Source organism: Stylophora pistillata, chromosome 1 (genome assembly GCF_964205215.1).
Source record: "Stylophora pistillata chromosome 1, jaStyPist1.2, whole genome shotgun sequence".
NCBI classification, from domain to species: Eukaryota; Metazoa; Cnidaria; class Anthozoa; order Scleractinia; family Pocilloporidae; genus Stylophora; species Stylophora pistillata.
The window spans coordinates 3,020,925-3,040,044 of NC_142519.1; the positions used below are offsets into that span (position 1 = coordinate 3,020,925).

Genomic DNA, 19,120 nt, shown 5'->3' on the forward strand with positions numbered 1-19,120 from the left:
GTTGCTGTTCTCACAACAAATTCAGAAAATTTATTCGGATGGCATTATAAATTTCTTACACTTCAGTTTTATTTGTCTTGAAACCAGTTGAGAGCTAGGATAAGGTCGATTTTAAATTACTTTCGTTGAATTTATTTATCTTTCAAGTGGGAAAAGACGCAAATCCTAGACGTTGCTATCTCGAAAGGCGAGGAAAACACTGGTATGGAGTCGTGATCGAACCATTCCCTGAAGTCTATATCGAAAACGGCAACTTTCTAACCACAAGTCGCGCACGTACTTTCGAGTTCTCAAGTGATAATTCCATCAGTTCCTACAGCGCTCTAATACTGCCAGTGTAATATAATGATCTTTATTGGCAACGATTTGTTACTTGCTACTGGAATAAAACCTCCAAGTCGTCTGCCTCAAAACTGTGAACCTCATTTTTACGACCGTAAGTTCTTAAAATTCAAGAGGTGGTGCAATACATTCCATTATAGTTCACCACTAAATTTTCTCCGATTCTTATTGGTTTAAATTGATCGCGTGACGCGATAGTGTGCATCCGTGGAGAGACACTATCAGCCCCTGGTGCCCGTCCGCGGGAAATACCCGGATGGATAGTACTCATCCGTGAAAAATTTTAATGGTTTGACGGCGGCGAAGTTAGGCAGATCGGAAAAACAGTGTCTTTTCAATTCTGACAATTCCGACAGCGATACTACAGTTACGCTGTCGGAGCTTGTATGCAGAAAAGATAAGCTGGACCAGGCAGTGAAAACAGCCAACAAGCATCTAAAGAAGTTCTGCCATCAAAATGGATGGAAATTAATCCATCATGAGAACATATCTCATAGTGGACTCAACAAAGGTGGACTGCACTTAAATTTTAAAGGTAATGAGCAGTTTTATAATAATTTTAAATCGCACCTAGAATGAGATAATGTGCTGTCCGTCAATGCCGTGCGGGATCAATTAAACAACCAAAAGGCCAAAAAATCTGTCTCAATATTGCCTCCTTTGCGCGGTTTTAGAATGGCATCACTCAATATTAATCAATTAATTACTCATATAGACGAATTAAGAATCGTATTAGCAAATAATGATATCGATATTGTTTCCATAAATGAAACGAAACTGAACGAGAGTATTCGAGATCAAGAAGTTCATATTCCGGGATACGAAATAGTTCGCCGCGATAGACTAACAAAATGCGGCGGAGGGGTATGCTTCTACGTAAAAACTTCAATCAACGTTACAGTACGAAATGACCTACACATGGATACACTAGAAAATCTTTGCTTGGAAATCCATAAGCCAAATTCAAAATCTTTTGTGATTGTTACTTGGTACAGACCACCTGACTCTCCTATTGGCATTTTTTCACCTTTTGAATCCCTAATTGGGAGATTGGATAGTGAAAATGTAGAATTTTTTGTACTGGGAGACATGAACTGTGACATGATCACGACTCGATATGACAATAACACATCCAAATTAAGGAGTATTGCTGATGTCTACGGACTCGAGCAGCTTATCTCTGAACCGACGAGGATAACACCCACCTCATCAACTCTAATTGATTTAATCTATACCAACTGCTCGGATAAGATTGCATGTTCGGGAGTTTGTCATATCGGAATAAGTGATCATAGCATGGTGTAGGTATATAGAAAACTTTCCCTGAATGGGATGTCTAACGGACATAATTCTATTACATACAGAAATTTCCGAAATTTCGATCGCCAAAAGTTTCGTTATGATATTCTATCTCAATGTTGGGATAATGTATACGAGTCTTCCAACCCAAACGTGATGTGGAAGCAATGGAAATGTACATTTCTGGCTATCGCTGACAAACATGCCCCACTGAAAACGATGCGCGTTCGTTCACGGAGTTCTCCGTGGATTACCTCTGAATTGAAAGACCGTATGCATAATAGAGACATATTAAAAATCAAAGCTGGCAAGACAAATGATCCTAACGACTGGGCATTATTTAAGAAACAAAGAAATATAGTCAATAAGCAAATACGCTCAGCTAAGCAAGCTTATTACCAAAATAGTTTTAATAAGCAAACCAGCGACTCCCGAAAGACCTGGCAGACTATAAACGAGCTAACTTCTCGAAAATCTGGGAAAACGCCAGTGGCGTCACTAAAAGTGAACGGATTAACGATAACTAATCCGTTGGAGCTATCAAACGAATTCAATAACCACTTTGCTAATATTGGTCCAAAACTTGCCAGTGAGATAAATTGTGATAGTGGTAGCTATCAAAGATATCTTACCGCAACAGATAAACGGTTTAAGCTCCAACCCACCAATCCAACTAAAGTATTTTCACTTTTAAATAAACTAGACAAGTCAAAGGCAACAGGCCTTGACAAAATATCTGCTAGGCTTATCAGGGAATGTGCTAATCTCATTTGTGTGCCGATATGTGATATTTTCAATCAATCTATTAGCCAAGGGACGTTCCCAGACGACTGGAAATATGCAAGGATTACAATATGCAAAGATATGTGATATTTTCAATCAATCTATTAGCCAAGGGACGTTCCCAGACGACTGGAAATATGCAAGGATTACCCCTCTTTCGGATTGACCCAATATCGGTGATTCTAATAGTGGCGAAGGTGTTTGAAAGGATAGTTTATAATCAGTTATATGTCTATTTGGAAGAGCACGATATTTTATGTCAAAACCAATCAGGGTTTCGTGCTAATCATTCAACTGTAACAGCTTTGTTGGAAGCGACAGATTCTTGGGCATATAATATTGATAACGAGAAAATCAATGGAGTCATTTTTCTAGATTTGAAAAAAGCTTTTGACACTGTTGATCATCAGATCCTTCTATCGAAACTAAACTATTATGGTATACATGGAAAATCTTTCAGATGGTTTCAGTCATATTTGGAAAACCGAACACAAAAATGCTCTGTCAACGGGTCGCTATCCAGTAGCTACTCGTTGACTTGCGGCGTCCCTCAAGGGACCATTCTCGGTCCATTATTGTTCTTATTATATATCAACGATCTTCCAAATTGCTTATCAAATTGTAAACCGAGAATGTATGCCGATGACACGCACCTCACATATGCGGGAAGCAATCTTGAGAACGTTCAGTTTTGTCTAAATGAAGACATAGAAAACGTCTTCAACTGGCTACAAGCGAACAAACTCACGTTGAACATGACTAAAACCGAATTCATGCTAATAGGGTCGAGGCAGAGACTGAATACTCTCACAGCTTCACCAACAATTAGAATGAACAATACTCAAGTGAGCCAGGTTTCAGCTACAAAATCGCTTGGTGTAATAATAGACGATAAACTCGATTGGCATAGTCACATCGAAAAACTAACGAAAAAGATCGCCTCTGGTATCGGGGCCCTAAAGCGAATTAGGCACCTGATCCCAGCATCAACCTTACATCTCATCTACCAAGCTTTAGTAAAACCTCACTTTGATTACTGTGACATTGTTTGGGGTAGCTGTGGGAAAACGCTACGAGACAAACTGCAGAAATTGCAGAATAGAGCAGCCCGTGTGTTGACATTCTCTAACTATGATGCTGATGCAACTGAGCTACTCGAGTTTTTAGGGTGGAAAAATCTTGCACGCCAGCAGGAAATCCATAAAGCCACCATGATGTTTAGATGTCTGCACGGGCTAGCTCCAAGGTATCTATATTCAAAGTTTACGTGGCGTGGCTCTGCTTATGACCTCAGGGACTCTGAAAATAAGCTTAATGTTCCGCTACCGCGCACTAATTATTACAGAAAAAGCTTTAGCTACAATGGCGCCACATTATGGAACAGTTTACCACGCGATATAAGGAACACAGAGTCTCTGGGGTTATTTAAACGTAAGATCAATGACATTTTTTAAGTCTAACGCACGGCATTCACGGAAAACAGCTTTAGTGTTATAGTATGTAGTTTTAATTTTAAATATCTTAGCGTATGTGATATGTATTTATATAGGCTGATGAATTGATCGTGTCTAAATAAAGATTACAATACAATACAATACAGGTATAGCATATTATTTAGCCTATGTACGGTTGATCTGCATTTAGCGGGTTTTGTCTGTTTTTCAACTGGCGCACGGAAGAAAATTTAGTAGTGAACAATAAAGACAATAGAGTGTTTATGTCTCGGAACTATCGGTCTGATAGTTCCTTTACAGAAACACTCTATTGTTTAAATAGACACCGCGGAAATACGTTTTTTAGGGCACGATACAGTATTTTCCTGATCAGCGGACACCTCAACGAAACCATAAAATGCCGATAACTTTTACAATGTTTTCGCCGTGTGTCAAATCCACAGCGTAAAAAGGCAAAACTTAGAAATAATACTGTAAACTTAGCTTTGAAACTTGGCTTAGAAGAAGACAAAACATGGCCGTGTAGCACGGTCACCCTATCCCCACTCGTTAATGTATGTATCATAATAGTTGGCCAAAAAACCTACGACTGTAACATGGATAGGACTGAAGCTTCCAAAAATACAAAAACTAGTGGAAGAATTAATCGAGGTATATTCTAAGAACAAAATAGCCATTACAATAATAATAAAGTTTTTACTTCCAACCTTAGTTTGTAATCTTTTTTTTCTGAGCTGTAATTTTTTTTCTGAGCAATAATTTTACTTTCCCAACAGGTATTTGTTTCCCATCACAATTATGAATAATTTGTAGTATGTCTTTTTTTGTTATGCAGTTTTTCCCTCACAAATCATTTTATTTTATTTATTTATTTTTTCTTTTTCTCCTCTTTCTTTATTAACTAACTGCCATCTGCAACATAAAATGTACTGAGCTAACAGAATACTTCTGGTTTACTTAGCTCACTGATTCACAAAGTAACATTACCATCTTGGTACTACTAGAAAAAAAAATTTAAAAAACAAAGTACTGTAAGGTAAAATAATTATTACAATATCATTTAATCGATTTATGTGAATAAAGCACCGTATTGTTTTTTCTCATATTGCAACAGCCTTGAATGAATCAACTATCTTCTAAACTTTATTTCTTATATTCAGAAGCTGCCTGAGTTATAAACGAAGAACTCTTGTTGGGTGTTTATGGAGGTGGAAAGAACATAATGATTATGATGATTAATCTTCCAAATTAGAAATGTCAGGGGGAAATTATCAGAAGTATTTCTGAAGTCAAAGTTGTTCGTTAAAAATGTTCAGGAGAAAATTGATGAGATTAAGTCAGCTGCTAATTCACAGTTAACACTAAGTCATGAGGAGTAACCAAAAGCTTGTAATTAGCTTGTGTACTGCTGTGACCATCCAGTCAAATAAAAATCAAGGATGGAATATTCCCAAACATAAACAATGGTAACACCATACAGATGTCCTTTTCCCAACTTATTACTGGGGAGGGGAGCACTGGTATGGCTACGCTAGTTGTAGTCGATGAGAAATTCTCAACTAGTTTCAGAATATACATATATTTTGCCACCTTGAAAAAAAAAAATGGTTACAAGTCAAATAGGAATGTTTCATAATGATGTTCTGTAGGGATACGATGTAATATTACTGATGGGATCAAAATTTAACCTTACAGTGGTTCAGAGCATGTGATGTGTATAATTCCTTAAGCACATAAAAACTATGTAAAGCAAAGCAAAGCTAATCTAAAAAATATTAATGGAAGAAGAAGAGTAGTTGATTATTTGCATAAATTAATGCAATGCACATGCTAGATAGTGGAATATACTTCAGGAGAACATACATGTGCCTGTAAAAGTTTCAAATGACTGAGTTATAAAAAATAATGATAATAAAAAAAGTGGGTTTCATTGAAAATGCTTTAATGTAAAACAAATAACGCTGTTTGAGCTGTTTGGGAAATTAAAGTAGCAGTTGTAGCAACAGGTACAAGCAAACGTACTAAAGACATGTAATAGAGATCTACAATCACTTGCTATCAATAGACTCAATTCAAGATAAATTTTAAATGAACCGATCATGTTGGACGGTCTCAAATATTACATATTTTCAGCGCCCTCAATCAATCGCCTATATAATCTTTGTCGAGACTTGGCGCAGCAAACAATTTACAATTTCTTCGATTTCCACTTCCCCCATTGTATGAGCTAAAAAAGCGGTATTCTGTTCACGAGAGGTAACTTGTTGATAAAACTGCAAGTATATGAAATGAACAAATGTTTTCACGTTTTGATTACGGACACCCGTTCTTAAAAGCACAGAAAATCAGAAGGGTGGAATGGCGAAAAATCAGTCTGTAAAGGTAAAATTTTCCTCCAAGCGAATGCTTTCCAAAATGAAAAGGCACCGCACGTCGGCGCAAAGTGAGTGTAAATGTTTTCACTACGCAATAATTACTTGTATCGCATCATGCTAATAACTCTTAAAAATCCAACCAGACTTCAGACTCGCTGGAAAAGTATCTTACAGAACTGATCTCCCGCTTTGTCTGGAAAACTATCGCTGTTTTTGACCATTCTAAAGGCGAGGGCGACTGAAGAACCACGATCGCGCTTCGTAATGACGGCCAGCTAAAGTCAGCAAACAGCACACAACTCCAAACAAAATGACTCCCCTGTACCGCTATTTCTTAAGACGTGGTTTTAGTATTAAAAACCCATTCAAAGGATCAAATGTAACAAACAAAGAGAAGTATCATGGATATTTTCCAACTTAAACCCGCAAAAGGCCGCTGTTTTCATCGAACTCAGTCTACAAGCACATCCAAACACATGGAAGCGCTTGGCAGCCTAACTTTGATGACCACTGACCACTGTGACGTCACCAAAACGTATTTCTGCGGTGTCGTTTAAATAAGTTATGTTAAATCGGTGAAGGATTCATTCTTGATCATGTTAACCAGCATTTACGTGACTCAATGGAGAAAGACTGAATCGCCCTTTTAGCCGTGGGTCTCATTCAGCACGTTTCACTTCCTTTTCAGTAAACGGAAGCGTGGTGAAGGAGATTTAGAAAAAAAGATAAAACACTACTAGATAAATTAATTTTAGCGAAGGAATCATGTCTGATTACAAACAAAGATGATGACTTTTATTATTTTTGAACAATTTATTCAATTTATTTAATTCAATTTATTTATTTATCCTTTCAATTACTGATAATCGATTACAATGGGAATAGCAATTTTTACATACTCTTAATTTCTTATATACCTCACACCTGTATTTATCCTAGTTAATGCAATTAGACCTTAATGTTTTAGATAGGCAAGTCCACATCAGCCATTGGCTGACTTTTACCAACCTGCATTAACAAATAAACCATGTATGTATGTATGAATGTAGAACTGTGCAGTTTAACATCCACCTTCAAATTTACCTGAGTTTATCTGAATGATAGAACAAATGTCGTTATATTTTACGTCTTGTTTTGTTTCGTTTTCCTTTGTTTTTTTTTTTTTTTTCCGCGTGCAACAAAGGACCAGTTATATTTCTTATTTTAATTCGTAAAAGAAAATGATCTGCCAGAACAGTTGCTGCGGAATTTGTTCGAGTTATGATGGCTCTTAAGAATATGCCACAAAGATGATGACGGCGCACACCTTGTGAGAATGATATTTCAACTTTAGCATTAAGCCGATTCGTGCGATCATTTTATGAATGAAATTTTCAATAAGTCATCATCCTCTCGTTCCTTACAGATTAAGCACACATAATCTTTTAAATAAACAGCCAACATATAACAATTCTATAATCTGTTTAATACGATCATAGCCTGACTGTGATGGAACATGCTCGAACACAATGCTAACTAAAAACTTTAAAACGGTTCCTCCTTATGATTGCGTTTGCTCATCCCCTTTTGCTAGGAGCTCATTGCACTGAACTGAGACTTTACTGCAAAGGAGACATCTTCTAACGAAGAAGAGCAAGCCCGCGCTTATGTCGACTCCAAATATTATCCCGACTGTTGTGAACTTCCTATATTGATTGAAGAAAATAACTACGGACACTGTTTCAAATATCCTCCTTTAGGAGTATTGGGAGATTCCCAGAAAATACAGTTGTCTTCGAGAATTTTCTTATTTTGCCTACAATTTTTACGCCTTGATCGGTTAAGTAAGTAGTCTAGGTATAAATGCATGGTTAAGTTAAGCAGACGTAATGTCTCCGGTATACAAATGTGTTACATCACAAAATATTCAACTTTAAGGTCGGAGATGGTCGAGGCCTTATGTGTCTCTTAGTGACACGAAGAGGATTAATAACATAAATATAAGGTCGGAGATGAAATTCCACCGTATCATGTCTGTATCACTGAATTATAATTTGCTGCTCAGAATTTCATTTTTATTTATGATTCAAAATGTTATCACCAACTCCTGCAGCTCCGATAAGTTCCAAAAACAACAGCAGGAGATCTGAGAAATGTAGACAAGAATCTGATCGCCTTTGAATTGTAAATTATGACTAGCAATTCCATGACGAAGACGGCTATGAACAGAGTGCAGGGTTAGCGTTACGATTCAGCGATTACTTAAGGAGAATGAATCTACACTACAGCGTTCTAAAAAAAATATCAAACATGTCACATGGAATCAGATCTTTAAATTAGTTAGTTAAAAAGTCCTGACCATTTATTCTCTGCTTTTCCTTCTTTTGCATGATCTTATATCATTTCTCCTTTCTCTCTTTCATTCTTTTTCCCTGATGTTCATAATCGAGGGCCATATATTAATTTTTTTTTCCTCAAAACCTAGGAACTGTGCTGAGCTTTACAAAGGCGATCAAGGAATCAGCGGTGTTTATACATTCTATCCTGACGATAGATCTTCATTTGATGTATATTGTGAACAGACAACAGCCAGTGGAGGGTAGATTTTGATACAGAAGAGACTGAAGGGATCAGTTGATTTCAATCACAGCTGGGATGAGTAAAAACATTGATTCGGTAGCTTTCTCATTGGTGAATACTGGCTCGGACTAGAAAAGATCCGCCACTTCACAAGAAATAAGACAAAACAAGGTTTACGTAGATCTGGGAGTAACTAATAACAAAACTGTTTTTATGAACACTGTTTACGCTGAGTGTGCGTGGCTTTCAATTGGAGACGAGAATGCTAAGTACCAGCTGAACCTTGGAAATCTTATACGTGCTGCTTCATTTAGGCAATCACCATCCTTTGCGCTCCAATAAGATCGAAGTTATAGGTAGCTTGCACTATGAGTCTCTATCAACATCTTGATCAATTCTGTCTCTACCAATCCTTTAACGACTATCACGGTTTACAGCGTGTCTAGTTTGAGCCAGAGAAACTAACTGAGTCATGCAAATACCTCTCACACTGATGAAAAAGAAATTTGCACGCCTCTTTGAGAGTCACCGATATCTTAGTGAAACAATGTGCCGGGCACACGAGGGAAGTGTTTTAATACCACTCTGAGAATATTTTACGTCTTGTTTTGTTTCGTTTTGCTTTTTTTTTTTTTTTCTCTCCGCGTGCAACAAAGGAAATAGTATGCATGCAGGCAACTTGCAGTGCTCACAACACAACTGAAATGAAGATCAGACCGGTAGACTTTTCTCAAAACTCTCCCACTCATTACTTCGTTTACGAAATGTAATTTAAGGGCGGCTTAATGGATAGGATTGAGCTTTTTCTATTTTTTCCGGATAAAGATTGGTTCTTAATGTTTAACTCCCAAACCGCATGTCGCGACGAAGCTGAGTGTATTCTGCGTCTTTTCTCTGTAAAGAATGCTAAGGTATCATTTTTAAAATATGATTAATTTGCAATTGATTAATTTCGTATTAAAGACTTCCATAAACAAAAATATCTAATTACAAAACTAAGTGCAGACTAAAAATAAACACAAGAACGGGGTTAATTGATTAGTAAACCAAGCTAACCTTAATTCCTTTGGATGACGCTGTTAATGACGCCGCCCGACTTCTTCCGCCACCCTCCCTTTATGACAATTCTGCTTCTAAACATTCGTAAGCTTGATAATAAGTTCATGGAGCTGTGATGATGCACTATCTTTAAACACAAAAATATTGTACTTATCACTCGTTATTCATTCTCGTTGTCTGGCGATCCTTTGATTCTAGCAATCAACAAAGGAATACAACGTTCTTTCGAACCCGACTTTTTTTAAGTTATATGGTTCATTCCGGGCCATTAAAAGCGAATGTTATCAACGGTCAAACATTTGGTGGCAATAGCTGAAAATTGAATTTCGCCCATATTTCAAAGTGAGGTAGGTCTCAATGGAAAATAAACCACTGCATACTTCGCTTGGCTGAATATCGATTTATTTTCGAGAAAATCGATAACAGCTGAATTCCGCCAAAATGTGGCTTTTGAGGCTCAATAATTTCAGACGCATCTCAGAGCGTCGCGTCACAAAATGAAAGAACCTGGATTGATAAAAAGTATCAAATCTTGAAAACAACATCAAAACATATTAATTATTCAGAATTATTCGAGTCGCGCGAATAAATTAACACGGCAACCAATCTGAACCACTACCAGGTTTTTGTGTAGTGATGTCACCGGACAGCACTAACGCCCAGTGCTCTCAGACGCCTCTATCCCCGAGTGACTTAGCAAGCGGAGGAGGCGGCTGAAATTCAGGCTAACCTAACTCCAACTAGATTAAAAATAGGTCAAAAGTATCCCGTGATTTAACTATGTGCTATACAAAACAATAAACCAGAAATCTGGGTTTCGGAAGGCGGAAAGTAGTTCTTTTGGATCTCCAAAGGATTTTTTAGGGAAATGATTCGAGGCGATTTCATAAAATTTTAAAGTTGGATAAAATGCGCCGATTCGACGGTGTCATCAGTTAGTCGAAAATGTACACATACTCACGCAAACTCAATTTTTTCGCATTTTACGTCCAATCTACTGCTTATTTAAAATAATATGCTCTTACCTTCTATGGATTGCATTCCTGAAATTGTTGCATCTCCCTCACAATAGCGATATTACTTGGAAGGATAGTCAACGCCTCCTAATAACTATTGTTCACAAAGCGTATCTCGGGGTCTTGATTTGAGGTTTCGCTATTCCCATTCCGTTGAAAAAGAGGCTGTAATTACTTTACGTAAGAGATCTTTGCTTAAAGTGCCCCTGAGACGAATATTGACCATTTTATTTTGGCCTAAATTGTTTACACAATGTTGAATTGGATCAAGTTAAGACCTTTTTGCCATTAAAAACTCAAAAAAAAAAACCTTCAATGACCAATTATTACCGCTTCAAAGTCGTCCAGAAATCGTCCGCCATTGCTGGAAACATGTTCCAGCCGAGCCCGTAAAAACGTTATCATGACGTCAAAGGCTCAACAAACGTATGCTTTGCTTTTTCACAACTCTATTTGTTCGCTGCACAGAGAATCACACATATTACTTTTTTGAGAACTGTTTCGTTGTCAGTCGGGAAACGTCGACTTTTTCAGACGATGAATTGTCCCAGAAATCATCTGAAGCTTCTGTGGATAGTTTGAGCCGACAAACGATGAATTTTTGCCATGCGAATGAAGATAAACACAGAACTGCACGGACTCCTCATGTGGCTTTTGTGGTCGCATCGCTTTATTGCCTTCGAACTGTATTTTCGCTTATCCAATCATTCTAAGCAACATATGGCAATCTACGGTCTTTCCTTAAACTTAGGTAGCTCGGAAAGCAGTAAAACTCTTCAACAAAAGCTCATCTTTCAAACCGGCAGTCTAAATCCCACAGGGATCAACGAACGCTTTTCATTCCACTAATTTACTCGCGTTTTTCTCGTTGCCATGTTCCCAGCAATAACGTAGCTCCATTTTCTGCATTTAAAAGCACACACAACCCACAATTCCTCTATTCGCTCCGACGAAGGGCTAACGCTCGAAACGTCAGCTTTTGTAATTGTTACGGTGGCCAATTTACCACTCAACTTTGTTGATATATCTAAGGGCGTAGCCAGGGGGGTCCTGGGGTGCCCGTGATCCCCCCCCCCCTTGGTAGGCCTTCTTCTGAGCAAACCTAAAATATTCAGGTGGTGAAAACGCCATGACAATATCTTGGCCTGCCCAGTATACTCTCGCTGCTCATCCCAAAACTGTAACATGAAGTAAAACATGCACGGCGGGGAGGTCGACATGACAATTCGACATGACAATCTGGTGAGCAGCCTCTGTGACCCCCATCCCCCGCCTTTGAAAAATCCTGGCAACGCCCCTGTATATCCAAATTATTTCGTTTCCCCCACTAACGCAGCCCCAAACAGTCTCTTTAGAAACTATCAGCCTTTATTCATTTCTATTTTTGCTTGTCGTAAGGGATTTTCCTTTTTTGTAAGAAATGATCGGGTGATTAGTAAAAATAGTTTTCGGCAATGGCTAATTGTGTATCCGAAGGCTGATCTTGGGAGTTTTTGAAAGCCATTTAATTTTCTAAGCCATCAATGTGTTTTCCCTGATGCATTTGGTCAATATATCATTAACCCTTTCCTACGTGTTTTTTACTATCGGTGCTTTGAGAGGTTTGAAGTGAACTCTGTTGTTGAGTTGCACTTTGGTCTCTTTTGTTTTTTCTGTCTTATTCATGATGACTATTGTTGTGTTGCTTCGGTGAGGTTCAAAGTAGAGTTTGTTTCAACTCTTTTAGAGCCGTGACCTCATTGCGTTACAAAGTATTTTTTTGCCTTAGATGCAGTCTGCAAGTAGCGTTATGACAATTTTCTAAGTAGCTCTGAAGGGCGATAGAAGACTGAACTGGTGGCATTCAGTTTGATATGAAACAGAAGTGGCTCTTTGTTTTGTCCGTGAAAGGTGTAACGGAGGCGCATTCGTCTTCCGAATAAATCTCGCAAAAGTTGGCCTGAATTTAAATTCGTTTGTCACGGGCGTTGGGATAAATTTGAAAGCCTTTGATAGCACGCTGACTTGGCTGTCAGATGGTTGATAGTTTGACAGGTTTTTAAAGAAATTTTCATTTTCTCGGTTTTTTGGCTGCGAGCCTACGTTTTAAAGTGCTTTTACGCTCTGTGTCTTAAGCTGCTTGTTCTACTTTCGCTGATATTAAAGCCAGCTTTTTTTAGAATCAGAGCACACAATTATATTTTTCATCTCTTTTGTGTAAAAGTGAGCTCTTTGAGGTCAGAAATCTCAATCCTCAATTCGGCTATTTTATCATTCTTATTTACAGTGTTCACCGAGTACTTTCCTTTGTGTAAGGTATTCTGCCAGAGAGTTGTTAAAGGTGGATACTGATCAGCTCATATATAAAGGTGATAAAATCCGTGGAGTTTCGTAGACCTCGCTTTTCGGCATCGAGATCGCACTGAGGACAGTTTTTCTTGTCCCTTTTCTTCTTGAACGGTAGGCACTGAACCCGACAGAATTCTTCGCCTAGATCCTTCAAAGTACACAGATCTCTCGAAACAGTCCTCCGAAAAGTGTTCAGAGTAGATCACAAATATTTCTGTAGGATTGAAGTTTACTCGGCGAGGTCGCACAAGTCGCATCCGTTTTTCCCGCTCTGATCTATTTCCAAGGCTCCGATGCAGAGAAATACCTGCAGCATGGTCTGCACGATTACTTAAGCTTTGAATTACGCATCGATGCCCAGTCATTTTTGTTCAGTTTTTGTAAGAATAGAGTAAAGCACTCTGTTATGTTTGCTTGACATTTTGCCATGTGAGATTTTCGCGTTGAGCCTTTGACGTCACTTCCTCTGAGTCTTGCGATCAACTTCCGGAATATGATCAAATAATGGCGGACGCGAAATCGTGAATTTAACGGCCCGAAAAAAGATATTTTTGGTGCTCAGTCTAAACTGAAATTTGGCAGAGTAGGTAAGGGAGACACACTGAACACGAAAATGGAAAAAAAATGATGTACGAAAATTTTGATCTCAGGGGCACTTTAAATGTGAACCTTTAACCGAACCACGAAACAAGCTGTAAGCGGAATTTTGCTGGTTCAGAAACGCGTTTCTTGTGGGCGGAACAACACTGATCAATTCAAAGCGCCGAGATCTACTGAAATCGACAAGTTCGCAAAAAGAGAACATTGTACTGTGAAACGCGTGGCTTCAGGAACTTAGGTCTTGTTTTAATTCATTTCGTGATTAAATGTATCATAATTAAATGTAGTATGGTATTTTTTTAAAACATTGTTTTAGGTGGATCAAGCTCATATTAGGTCAAAAAGAGCGAAAGATGAACCTAGTTCTCTTTCTTACTATTTTTACAGTTATTGATTGCTTGATTGATTGATTGATCGAGTGATGTTCCGGAATTCCCAAGAATGGTCCGTGTTCCTCGTTTTATCGACGCAGTCTATTTTAATCACAGAAATTCTCTTGAAACTGGCATTCTAGTTTACTAATAAAACGAGTAGAAGAGAAAAGATGTAATTATTGCAACTGCATTGCGTGTCGTGTTCTCTTAATATGGATATCTGCTGCTCGTTCAAAACTATACCAGGAGGATTGTGTGGCTTCGACAAACGATCCAGAAAACAGGAAACGGAAGTTATACCTCTTCTAGCCTGTTCAAAGCGGATTGATAGCCATTCTGCTAGTTTCGGTTTTTCCGGGCCAAGAGACGAAGTTGACTTCATTCTTAGCCGAGCAGCTATATTCGCTTCTCCTGTTAACATACATTCCGGATCCATGACAATATGTCCCTTGCACTGTGCAAAGCTTAGTTTGGGGTAGATGAGAGATGCCAGGTCGAGGTGCAGAGTTCCATCTGATCTATCAAACCATGGTAAAAGTGACACAACCCGGCCAAAGTGTGACAGAGGAATAGGGAAACGTGATGCTCCGCAAATAATATTAAAGAAGACAGGAATGTTTCTTCAAGTTGGCTCAAGTGAATTACCTTTTAGCTTACCTTTTCTTTTCAAGACACCTGAAATATATATTTTTTTCAAATTGCGTAATTACTACTAATGGCTCTTGATTTTTTCAAGGCATTTGTGCAACATGTCAAAAAGCATTGAGAGCCCTCGCTACAGACGAGAAAGTGGCAGCCACTGCGGCCTAACCATCGGTTGCCTCTGTAGCCGTCAATGTTGTTGAACAGTTGGAAAAACTTAGTCCTGGTAAGCTTCGACCGCATATATGTACCTGCAGTCAATACAAATGCCAATGGCATTCACGGACAGACTCAGCGAATCCAAACGTATAACTAGTAACCACTGTTAAAGAAGATTTTCGGCTAACCATTTCTACCACCCTCACAGTTACACCTTATACTCTATAAACCATCAAATTCTGTTGACCATCATAGCCATTCTTCCGCAGTCTGCAAGAAATTATGATGGTAAAGGAAGCCTTAAAACATAAGTCTTTTGTTTCCGTAACAATTTTTTGCAGATGTACTTCATCCATGATTAAAAATGTTAACATAACCCTTTGGTCTCATAGGGGAAAGGAGTAGTCTGTACCCCTGGAAAATGGATTCACCACCATGACATTTTAGTGACATCGCAAGGGGAAAGACTATTCTCTCAAGCTTGTCCCAGAAACAAGTCTCCTTTTGCGTATGTTTATGCGAGGAGAATGATAAAAGGACCTTTTTGCAAAACAAAATATTGATGTCCCTTTCTACACTCGTGTTATCTACATCTGAAACCTCAATTCAGTGTTTTTATGTATTGTAAAGCGCTTTTAATCCAAGAAATATCTTAGGAAATTTGCAGTTTACACTCGCTTTGTCGTTGTTTTTTCCATTTAGAAAAAAATTAGAAGAGATAGAGGAGCCTCGTGAAGTCTCTTTTACTTAAAATTTAAGACCTTCACTAGAAGCAAGTCTTTACGAACCATCTTTCGCCGAGGAAAAAAGTGGATCACCAAAAGTAAAGCTGAACGAGTTTCTCACTTCAAGGGATATTAATCCAATCCGCCATTCTTTGGAAAAACCGTGGGCAGAAGCATCCAAACGGCCCAAACGGCATTACATCCGAGAGGCGCAACAAACTGTTGATGCATGTTTGACTGAAATTGCCCCAGAGGACTCTGAAATGTTACTCTTCTCAATAGTAAAATCAAAACTTGGGGCAGCTACTATCGAATTCTCCATGATGGAATGTCTCACTGATTTTTATAACAATACAACTCACTGGAGCACTCGAAGACAGATTTTATCCATCGTGGTAAACGAACTGACTTTCAAGGATTTGCAGAGATGAATGCCTTACTCGTCCAGGTACCACTTTAACATAGCTAGACATCATTTATTGCTCCATGGTCCAAAGTTCCTTCTGTGAAAAGCACGAGGATGTACAGTGCACCACAGAAGCTCGATCATTTCTGGTTCTGTCCTGGTGTACCGGTTCACAAGGGAATCACCATTGTTCTTTCTTTGTTTAGGAGTTATTGGTTAGCTATTGTGTATTGTTTGGTCTTTTGTATTGGCTCTTGTGAACCGGTACACGAGGACAGAACCTCATTTCTTGTCATTTATCACCAGAACTCAAATACCGGTTATACAAGATCTACCTTTTGGCGAAAAAACATTAAAACTTTCATCAAATGTCGAAGTAAAGATCCCCAATGTTGTGAGAAGTCTCATGCCTGAGCAAATTGTGCTGCAGTATCTTGGCTATTGTAAAGACGTGGGTTTCACGCCAATGAGTCGAAGTGCGTTATGCAAACTTCTCAGTGTATGTTCCGTGTATGACTAATCTGATTGTCCAAGAATAAAAAATTAAGATTTTTCGCATGCTCAGAAAATCGAGTCCAACCAGAGGTCGCTATTATTGACGCTCGCTAAAAGGATCGTGGCCCCTTGAGACAAAAAGGATTTTGTTTTCGCGCCTTCACGTGGTCTAACAAATTGGAACAACGGCAGAAATTGTAAACTCGTGACAGCATGTCGTATCAGATGTTTTCTAGTATCATTATTTGAATGTCTGTCACTTGCTTGAAGGTCCACGTCTCGCGGTGGCCTCATGGTTGGTGCGCTCGACTCCGGATCGAGTGGTCCGGGTTCGAGCCCCGGCCGGGGACGTTGTGTTGTGTTCTTTGGCAAGACACTTTACTCTCATAGTGCCTCTCTTCACCCAGGTGTTTAAATGGGTATCGGCAAATTTAATGCTGGGGGGGCCTGCGATGGACTAGCATCCCATCTAGGGGAGACTAGAAATACTCCTAGTCGTTTCATGCTACAGAAACCGGAGTTAAACGCCGGCCTGAGGGGCCACTAGCTCGTAAGCAGACCTTACCTTTTACCTTACGTCTCAAATGAGTCAATGATCCCTGATCATTGTCGTGCTTACGCTCTGAGCTATCCTGAAGACGGTGATTACGTCAAGACACTTGATGACGAGCACAATGCAAAATGTAACAACTACAAAATACTCCCGAATGTAATCCATGAAATCCAGGACACCCTTGGATGTGTTCACTGCGACGAAGAACGAGACGAGTTGGAGTACAAAATATCACAAGCACGAAAGAATATTCCAGCTTGGAAGGCCCACCTTCTTTGGGCGATAAACCAGAATACGGCAAGGCTCTAAATTCTTGAAAATCTTGATGCACAGTCCGTCCTCCTTACAATAGATTGGGCGATGAAGTTCTTGCTAAGAAGATTCCTTAAAAGTCAAAGCGACTGGTTTGGAAAGCATGGTATTCCTTAGCACATCAATGTAGTAATGAGAAAAAAAGCAAATAATAAAACTGAAATGTTAACCTTCGTGCATTCTTTTGAAAGCTGTACCCAGGACAGTTCAACTTTTCTTGTCATTATTGACGACGATTTCACTAGACTGAAGGAAATCATGCCAGAAATTAACTCTGTTCACCTCAGGCAGGATAACGCCGGTTGTTATCATTATGCATCAACACTACTATCGGTCCACCAAGTGGCAACAAAGCATGGAATCAACCTAAAGCGCCTTGACTTTTCAGACCCCCAAGGTGAAAAAGGCGCATATGACCGTAAAGCATCTACAATAAAAAGTCACATGAAAATCTACCTCAATGCTGGCCATGACATCGAGACAGCATCGCAGATGATGACGGCCATTGAGTCATCTGGCGGAATGGCTGGAGTCAGTGTGGTAGTGAGCGGTCCGTAACCCACTACAAAGTCAACACCAGTGAAATGATAAGGAGTAAGTTTTACTAATAACATTCATCGAATCGAAATATGGCGTCCAATTTGAATTACCATTGTTTTGGACTTACTAGCCTCGTCTTGACATGGAAACACAAAATGATTATCACATGTGTGAGAGGCTAGTCAGTCCAGAACAATGGCAATTCAAATTAGACGCCATATTTTGATTCGGGGTATTGCATACACCAACGAAGGTGTGCGAGTGTGGAGAGCGTATGGAGTTGGTTGCAGTAAACTTTTACCTTGGAGTAGTTTCTGTCAACAAAGCAGTAGCTCTCTTCCTCAGTTAAACGAGCATACAGAAAATACGCACTCCAACGTTTCTTTACAAACCGTAAAAGCTAGACGAAGCGCAAAACAAACAACATAATTGACAAAGGCTTTAGCGAGAGAGAGTGACAGTGACGAATTAACCTGTGAAAAAGGAAGTGGGCTCTTTTAATGTCCAGAGGAGAGGTGTATCAAGTCCTTCCAGCATTTCTTTTCCTTAGAAAAACATCTGGATTGTGGCAAACACAGGTATGCCCTAAGACAAAAAACGTTTTACGACAAGGCAATGGCATTGTACGCAGCTAAACTGGAGCATGGGGCTGGTATCGTTCCCTAAACTTTACATGAAGATGTATCTATCGTGAGAGGATAATGATCGTTTACTACCAATGGTCCTGTACTACCAATGGTCCTGTACTACCAATGGTCCTGTACTACCAATGCATGCATTAAATATTCATCTCACCTTATTTTTGCTCCTTTGGCAGATATCATCAATATGTCTTTACTAAAAGGCATTTTCCCGAAAAAACTTAAAATCGCTAAAATCATTCTCATCTTCAAGGCAGAGGATCCTAGCTTTTTTGCAAACTACAGACCTATTTCTTTGTTGTCTAATTTTTCCAAATTTTTCGAAACAGTTATATACAATCGCTTAGTAGAATTTGCCGAAAACCACGATATACCTTACCGCTGTCAGTTCGGATTTCGGAAAAATCACTCAACATCGTACGCGTTAATTCATTTGGTAAATAAAATTGCATCTGCAG

General features: G+C 38.9%; 1 pseudogene; it reads left to right on the forward strand.

The window, feature by feature from the left end:
• Positions 1 to 15,978: 15,978 nt before the first annotated feature.
• Positions 15,979 to 16,641, forward strand: LOC148740831 (uncharacterized; annotated as a pseudogene).
• The last annotated feature ends 2,479 nt before the right edge of the window (positions 16,642 to 19,120 follow it).